This window comes from Mastomys coucha, unplaced genomic scaffold, assembly GCF_008632895.1.
Source record: "Mastomys coucha isolate ucsf_1 unplaced genomic scaffold, UCSF_Mcou_1 pScaffold7, whole genome shotgun sequence".
Taxonomy (NCBI): Eukaryota; Metazoa; Chordata; class Mammalia; order Rodentia; family Muridae; genus Mastomys; species Mastomys coucha.
The window spans coordinates 138,640-147,818 of record NW_022196913.1 but is presented as its reverse complement, the minus strand read 5'-3'; the positions used below and the strand labels follow the sequence as shown (position 1 = coordinate 147,818).

The 9,179-nt window shown below is 43.2% G+C and overlaps 1 protein-coding gene and 1 non-coding gene across 5 annotated transcripts in view; both read right to left on the bottom strand.

Moving 5' to 3' along the window:
• Fam171a1 (family with sequence similarity 171 member A1) overlaps window positions 1-9,179 on the bottom strand; it is a 128,277-nt gene that overhangs the window by 80,081 nt on the left and 39,017 nt on the right. The gene's annotated exons all lie outside the window — the stretch shown is intronic.
• LOC116082971 lies at window positions 2,777-2,883 on the bottom strand. The gene has a single exon (XR_004115564.1). It is a non-coding gene; the product is annotated as a U6 spliceosomal RNA (small nuclear RNA).

The following is a 9,179-nucleotide window of genomic DNA, read 5'->3' as shown; positions in this document are numbered from 1 at the left end:
CATGTGGTGACAATAGGTCTGGGATGTCATGGGGTGACACCCATGTACATGTGGTGACAATAGGTCTGATATGTCGTCGCTATGAAGCTTACCTGGACAGCTCTTGCCAAGCATGGCCCCTAGCTTGGGAAGAACATGACCAAGGAGATTTTAAGATCTGGATTTTATGAATTTGTTTGTTTCTGTTGTGGTTGGAATCGAATCCAGGGTCTTGAGCATACTATGCAAGAACCACACTGACTGCATCCCCAGTCCAAGTTACTGACTTCAGTGTAGATGATCCACTGAGACTTGGATGACTTGGATGGCATCACCTTTAAACTATTAGAATTAGGCAGCAGAGAGACATTAAAATCACCCTGTCATCCATACAAGCCAACTTAGCATAATTTATTTTGCTTTCTTAGGACTAGATACTCCCTACACATTGGCTGGGAAGAGTATCAGATTCAGGGTAAAGACCTTGGAAAAGAACTCAAAATGTATAAATGGTGGCAGTGCTAAAAAGTGCATCTTAAAGAATCTGAGGGGTGAGATGGCTCTGTGGGCAACATGCTTGTTATGCAAGTATGAGGATGTGAGTTCAAATCCCCAAAGCTCATTTAAAAGCTATAATCACAGCACTCCTAGGAGATGGAGACAGGAACTTCTCTGTAATCTCTCAGCTCAACCAGTCTGGCATACACAGCCAATAATGATGAGATCCTACCTCAGGCAAGGAAGATGGTGAAGACAAATAACTGAAATTGTCCTCTGACCTACACAGGCATGCCTTGGTACAAGCCCGTGTGTGTGTGTGTGTGTGTGTGTGTGTGTATGCACACGCGTGTGCGCACTATGGAAGATTCACTAGGGATGCTCGAAGTCTAGGATGCCAGAAAGCAATGACACTACCTCATTACAAAAATGAGTTAAGTGTGAGGGCAAGAAGTTCTCCAGAGGAAGCTCTGTGTGGTGGTGTGGATATGCACTGTTAGGAGGTGTGCCTTGTCGGAGTAGGCATGGTTTTGTTGGAGGAAGTATGTCACTGTGCGTGTGGGCTTTGAGAGACTGTCCTCCTGGCTGCCTGGAAGACAGTACTCTTCTCTTATAGGCCTCTACATGAAGATTTAGAACTCTCAGCTCCTTCTCCAGCATCTGCCTGGATGCTGCCATGCTTTTTGCCATGATGATAATGGGCTAAAGCTCTGAACTTGTAAGCCAGCCCCAGCTAAATGTTGTCTTTTATAAGAGTTGCCCTGGTCATGGTGTCTCTTCATAGCAATGGAAATCCTAACCAAGACACTTTGTTAGTAGGCAAACATCTGCTAACAGTTTTAAAAGTAGAATGTGTTTGAAGGCATGGAACAGCTCAGACATGTTATCTGGACATTCTATTTTAGTCAGTAAAGCCATAAATAACTGCTAGGTTTTCAATGTTAAATAATAAAAATAAGTCCAACCACTATATGATTAGCTATTCCTTTGTGAAAACTTCATTCTATTCCATAATTTGAATATTTGCTTTAATTAATATTCTGAATATTTCTCTTTTTGCTTTTTGGTTTTTGTTTTTTCAAGACAGGGTTTCTCTGTATAGCCCTGGCTGTCTTGGAACTCACTCTGTAGACCAGGCTGGCCTCAAACTCAGAAATCCTCCTGCCTCTGCCTCCCAAGTACTGGGGTTAAAGGTGTGCACCACCACTGCCTGGCTATTGCTCATTTCTTATTTTTATTTTTATTTATTTTTTAAAAGATTTATTTATTTTATGTATATGAGTACACTGTAGCTGTACAGATGGTTGTGAGCTACCATGTGGTTGCTGGGATTTGGACTCAGGACCTTTGAAAGAGCAGAAGGTGCTCTTAACCGTTGAGCCATCTCGCCAGCCCCATTTCTTATTTTTATGTGTGAACAAAAAATTAATGGCCATAAATAACCTGAATGTGGGTAAAATATAAATAAGAAGCAAGTAGAAACCAAGCTTATCTTACTTTGTAATATACATAGCTGAGACAAATAGTGAATAAAATGAACATTGGTTTGCAACTGACCATTTAAAAGACACCTCAGTAGAACATAGCTGTTACCATTTTGACTAAGATTTCACCAAGTGTTTTTCCTTTTGTCCAGGTGTGTGGTGTGCATTGGGGGTATGCACATTTTGCATGTGTTTGGGAATATGTATATGGATGTGTGTGTGAACAAGTGTGTGGAAGCCTCAGGCTGACGTCACAAATCAGGCTTGATTACCTTCCTCCATACTCACTAATGAAGGGTCTCTCATCAAACATTACAGATATGCCTAGTCTTGCTAGCCGGCTTGCTCTTGGGATGCTTTGTCTCTGTCTTCTGAGGTAGAGTTGCTGTGGACTACCATGCCCACCTGGTACTTCACATTTTATGTGAGTTCTGGGGATCTGAGTTCGAGTCCTCATATTTGTGGGGCAAGGACTCAGTCTCTGAGCCGTCCCTTTGAATTATTCCGTACCACTGAATTCTTTCTTTTTTTTTTTTTTTAACTTTTATTGCATTATGATGAGAAAAGTCACATGATTTCAATTTATCTGAATTTGTTAACATTTAAAAACAGATTTTAATTAAATAGAACTGAATCACATTCTTGTTCCCCCTTTGTACCATCGCTCCTCCCATAGACCCTCCTTCAATACCTACAATATCTTTTTTGTCATATTCCTTAAAATTTATAAAATATTAGAACAATAAAAATAAGTATTATAAAAGTTGTTTGATATAAAACAACAATCAATTTAACAGTCTTATGTAGATGCTCGTAAAAATATGGAACGCTTCACGAATTTGCATGTCATCCTTGTGCAGGGGCCATGCTAATCTTCTCTGTATCGTTCCAATTTTAGTATATGTGCTGCCGAAGTGAGCACCATTGAATTATTTTTAAGGAGGCGGGAGAGATGGCTCAGAGGTTAAGAGCACTAGCCACTCTTCCCAAGACCCATACTCAATTCCTATCATCACACAGTGGCTCACAACCATGCCGTAAACCCGATTCCAGGGGATCAGGTGCTCTGTTTTGGTCTCACTGGGCAGCACACATGTGGTACACAGACATACATTCAAGTAAGAACATCCACATACATAAAAAATAGTTTTTACTTGATCAGGTGAATCTCCGGTGAAGAGAAAAGAAGAGCATAGAAGATAAATTTAATTCTTAAGCCTTAATCTCTAATGTTTACAGCTTTCTGCGTCACAGATCTAGAACCAGCCTGGCAGTAAAACCTGTGCTTAGCTAGCCAATGACACCTAAGAGCTAACGTTGCTTTCTGCCTTTGAAAGACCAACTATAGAAAAGAATGGCCAGTTTCCAATTTCTGTTGAGCTCCCTGCATGGGGATAGGGTGGGGGCTGAGGGACAAAATTTGTTGAAAAAGATGGAAAAGAAAATTGATTAAAACAACAGCAACATGAATGTCTCTGATGTTGCAGCTTCCTGACAATAATCACCCGGCTTCTCTTATTTGCCCTAACAGTAATCTCATGACAGGCAGAGCCATGGTCTTGGTTTACAGGAAATGGAGAGATGGCCTAAGAAGGCTAAAAACACTCTAATAATGGTGAGGATGAGTAGCAATCTGGCTTAGTCTTATGATGCACTTGAGTCTTCAGTGGTCACTGGCCTAGCCTGGGCTAGCTCTGCACAGCAGCCAGCCAGCCAGGTCTCCCCTACTCATCTCGGCTTGTTCCTGCACCCAAAGCTTGCTCCAAGAGGTGGGGGTTCAAACAGTCTTTCTCGAATAACTCTCCATGGGGTGTAAGTTCAGAGGTTCCCCTAGGCCCCACACTCTGTGCCTGGAAGGCACTCGGGCTCGTGCTGGGGAGGGGCAGAATCCAGACCAGCAGGGCAGAGGGCACTGAAGGACTCCAAGGTGAATTTGTACTGTGCTTTTAATATTGTCTGCCCAGAGGCTGCTCTCTGGTCCCTTAAACAACACATGCAGATTCTGCCTTCCTTTTAAAATACTGGCTACTAACTTGCTACTCATAGAATTTCTGTTCTGAGAGGCTGAAAGGAAATTTTTACTTCTGCAGTTTTATAAGCAGCAAGATGGAAAACATTCAATGCTTTCTGCCAGTGTAAGTATATTGCCAATCCATTGCAGCAAGTTTTCCATTTGCATTTAGTATTTGAATGAATTGGAGTGGAGGGAGAAGATAGGGGAAATATTAAATCCATATTCCTCTTTAACAATTTCTAACCCACTTTCTGGGCATGTAGGACATAGCCTTGAAAGACTCTAGTTTGCAGGAAAGCAAGTTTTGCCTTCCCTATGCAATGATTTTGTTTCCTCCTTTAAATACATAAGGAGGGCTCAGGCCAGTCTCTATGCTGCCTCTTAGGTTGGGTCAACTCAATCTAGGTGCTCTTCTTGCTCTATACTAACTGCAGGGGTTGGAGAACAGGTGCCCGTTCTTGGGACTCTAAGGATGGCGGCTCCACGTCCTTCCCTAGAGATCCCTAGGGCTCAGGGGTGGAAGGAAACTCACATAAAGACTCTGCCCTAGCCCATCCGTGGGATACTGTTTTCCCACCCTCTCTTCCCCAGCTCTCCTCTGCCCTAGTCCATCCATGGGATACTGTTTTCCCATCCTCTCTTCCCCCATGAATCAGATACAGTTTTGTAACAGCTCAACATGAGGAAAATGGTGCTTAGGATCCAGCTTAGTTGGTGAAGTGCATGCTGTACCAACAGGAAAACTGGAGTTAATTTCTCACACCGCCATGAAGAAGCCAAGTCAGGTGGCACACACCTGTAACCCTAGCACAGGTGAGGCACGAGCAGCGGATCCCTGGGGCTTATGGTCAAGAACTAGTGAGTTCCAGGTAAAAGGGAAACTCTGTCTCAAAAAATAAGGTGGACATTGAATGAGAAAGATGTCAGCCACTGTCTTCTGCCTCCATGTGCGCAATGCACCTGCACACACGGGTAATCACATGGATGTGAACATGTACAAGCACAGAAGGAAAACAGGGGTCTAGACAAGTGCGAGCCAAGGGATGAGGAGATGATGGTCCGAGGAGACTAAGGGCACCTTCCCACATGTGTGTGGCTTTATAGCCTAGAGGAAGTTTACATTTGTTACTTCACTTGATCAGCTACCTTCACAATGAGGGATGTGCCATTTTTACACAGCATTTAAGTGACTGCCCAGAATATACAATATATTCCTAGCATAACAAATCTGCCTCTCTCTCAGGTCCCAGACACTGCCTTCAAGTCTGATCGGGTTAGAGCATCACCAGAAAAGAAAATAAATAGAAATGCTGGCTTGAAAAACTTCTAAAAAATTAAGGAAAGTAAGAAATGGGAGTGATGACCATTCTGACATGTCACTCCAATAACCCAACCCTCACTGGCACGTCTGCTGCTTGTGGTATTATTTCCAGTATATCAGTATATATATATACATATACATACATATATATGTATATATATGTGTGTGTGTGTATACATATACACACATATATATAAATATATATATCAATGTATATCAACATATATGTGCATATGTGTTTTCCATATAATATAATATAATATAATATAATATAATATAATATAGTACTGCTTCTGTGCCCTTTCTTTGAGATAAATTTTGAGAGTTCACCTTTGAGGTGGAAATCTGGCTGCTATTGTTTGCTGAGGAAGAGAATCACATCCTTCAGTGGTGTAGCCAGTGTGAAGATGCTCTCGCCCCTGCGTGTGACTTCCAGCTGTGATTTCATGAGCAACCCCGACTAAACTCAATGGTTAACAAAGGAAAAAACTGAAGAAATGTAAATGTGGCACTTGCTCGGTGGCTTAGGACACTAGCTTCTTAGGGACTCTGTCCTGCCACATCTTGGTGGTGGTGTTGGTTTGGCACTAGAATGTAGAGCAACTACCAAACTGAGTTTGGTACTTTTTCGGTTTTAACTTTGAGCTGATTTCCACCCTGGCTAATGTCAGTATCTCCCTACTTGTTGGGAACAGAAGGCAGGTCCAGAAACCAGATCCAGGAATCCCAGGATCCATCAACTATCGAATAGAGCCACTTACTCCTCTCTGGATGCCCACTTAGCCTTCCCTCCCTGGCTAGCAGGAGTGTTTCTTCCATACTAGCTGCCAGAAGAAAGCCTTCTCTCTCTTTGTCTGTACTAGGAGCCAACAGTTGGAGGAAGGAGCGTGGGGTCCATCTCTGGAGGGAGAATCCTAGCACTGGTGATCAAAATGCCCTAGTGTCTACTACTCATTTCTCTGGGCAGATATCCTATGACTGAACAGCTCTGGATAATTGAAAAATCCTTCCTTTTCTTGCCCAGTATTTTCCTCCTGCAATCAGTATTCCTCTCCCATCTGCCTCGTTCCCCTCACCACCCCCTCCTAACTGTGACTACCAGAGTCCAAGATTAACATTCACCTTCCCTCCTCATGAGGCCTTCTGGCAAGCACTACTGACTGAACATACATAAGCTACAGATGTCACCAAATCTATGACTTCAACTTTCTTACGATAAAGGAGTAGACTGCTGTAAACACATAGGAGACATGGGCACTTCAAGATTTTGACTTTTCTGATTTTACAGATTTCCCAAGCCTTTTATAACAAAACACAACCAAGCTCAAAGGGAAATTAAAAGGGCCTACGTAAACATTCCCAAGGTGAAAATAAACACAGGTCTCTGTGGTAGATAAACCCACTATTCCACTGCCAGGCTTAGTTTTGAAAGAGTATACAGTATGTCCATGGAAACCATACCATAATTTATAGATGTGATCACTCGGAAGCAAGCCTTTGTGTTCCTTAACAAGGGTGGCTGGGTTGTTTTTGGTTTTTGTTTTTTTGTTTTTGGCAAAACAGAACTTTGTCTGTGTTCATGCTCCGAGCAGGCAGAATTTCTCTTGCACTAGTTCAGGCCACAGATTTTAGCACAATATGTAGAATACGGGCCTCCCTTCCTGCCACATTTCCTGAAGGCTTCTTCATATCCTGGGAGTTATTTCTTTCGCACAAACCCAGAGAAGCCATTTTCCACTGCTCACAGCTGATGCTGTGCAGGGGTGACCTGCTGTGAAGTCTGGCCACGTGCTTTGCAATGGGGCAATCCACAACCGTGTGGCTAGGACAGGGTTTTAAACAGGAGTTCACATGCAATGTAATAAACAAACAAACAAACAAACCCAAGAGGCCTGAATGCAAGACATTGCTATCACCATGAATCTTGCCACTGCCAGAGAAAGGAAAGGCAAAACAGGAGAAAAAGGAGATAAAAAGAGGAAAGTTGAAATGCTTTAGAAGTCATTTAATTAATCAACTAACCTAACCTAACTATCATTTGGAAAATGATAGAAATGCCCCTTCTGGTGGTTAACACAGTTTTACGACTGGTCAAAGTATAGGAAAAAAGTCTGGAATGCTCACTCCTAAATAGCACATCTATATCCCAAATTCCCCGCAAGGCTCAGGGGACAGAGGAAGATGGGGTGGAAACACTGTAACACCCAGAGATGGGGAAGACTTCTGTGAGTCAGGACAGGGCTACTGTGCCCACAAGCTGTGCCCATGAGCTGTGCCCATGAGCTGTGCCCACGAGCTCAGAACAGGTGCAGTTGCCTTTACAAGACCCATGTAAGATGAAGGACTCGTGAGGCCCCGCCTCTCGCCAGGGAACTATTGGCGTTCATGGCTAATGGAAGAGGAGAGTTTTCCCTAGGAATGTGACCTCTGGTAGATTGCCCATGTGCGGTGAGAAACAGCTCAGTTTGTAAACTGCTTGCTCTGCAAGCATGAGGACTGATTTTGATCGTCTGTGCTCACATCAATGCCAGAGCCCAGAGCCAAGGACGAAATGAGACAGGAGAAAGTAAATCCTGAAGCTTGCTGTCAGTCAGTCAGAGAGGAGACTGACTGTTCAGTCTAATCAAATCTGTAAACTCCAAGCTCGGTGAGAGACCTTGTGGATAGAAACTGAGGAAGACACCTGATGTTAACATCTGGCCTCCAGTCCCCTCACCCCTGCCACATGTACACAGATGTACGCAAGCACCTCCAATATCACGTGTACAAACACCAAACACATGCACACACACACACACAAAACCTAACTTGTAGATATGATGTCTGACCCCTACTGTGGATCAGTAGTTTTTATTTTTCATTGCTATACAGTCAGTGAGCATCTGACCAAATACATAAAGATTTACCTGACTTAGTTGCAGATGGTTCCTGGTTTAATAAAAGACTAGATCCTTCGTTCAGACCTAAGGCTATCGAATGACGGATGGCAATCCGTCAGTGCAGGAAGGGAAGCACCTGGCTTCCTCCACCACCAAGGTCATTGACTCTCAGGCACTTCAGGCACTTGTGTTAGCTGCCCTTCCTTAGGGGCTGGGAAATGAAGGCTGCTTTTAGTCTTGCTGTTGTGAGGGGAGACTGACGCACAGTGTCTGGCTTCTGTTAGTGTTAGCCTTAGATGCGGACTCAGTGAGAGAAAGGATGCTTCCTCCACCCAGCCTCATTCCTTCATAACTTCTATGAGAGGAAAGACCTATGCAGAAGAGCAGAGAGATATTCCTAGTGCAGGAGGCTCTATATGAGATACAAAATTTCACCCAAATGAGCAAAAATCAAATTCCTAAAGATGCACAATGTTGACAGGACTGTGGCAAAATGTCAACTCCACTGTCACACCTGGTGGGAAATATAAATCAGAATAAGCCTTTTGGTGAGCAGCTAAGTGAAACCCACTATCCAATTCAGAAATGCACATAATCTTTGACAAAGGATTTAAGATTTATTCTACATATAGGTCCACACATTCAAAGACTTGATCCTCACTCCCTGCAGGGCTCTGAAGCGGGCCAGAGAGGCAGAGGGACTAAACACTGAGTTGTCATTTAAGCTGGTAGCTACTCCTGTCCAGTAGATGTTGTGTCTAGTAACTTGTCCAAACAGGTGTGGCAGACACTGGGGTAAGATTACAAGGTGATGACAGTTGCCTGGGGATAATACACAGACCTCTGCCTGCTGGGAAGAGGGGTGGCTTGAGAGGAAGCCAGACAAACAAGAGAGAGCAGAAAAGCAGAAAGGAAAGCTGCAGTCCACAAACAAACAACACCTTAGTATAAAGATGTCAGGAAAAAGACAACATCTATTAACCTTTTTTTTTTTTTTTTTTTTT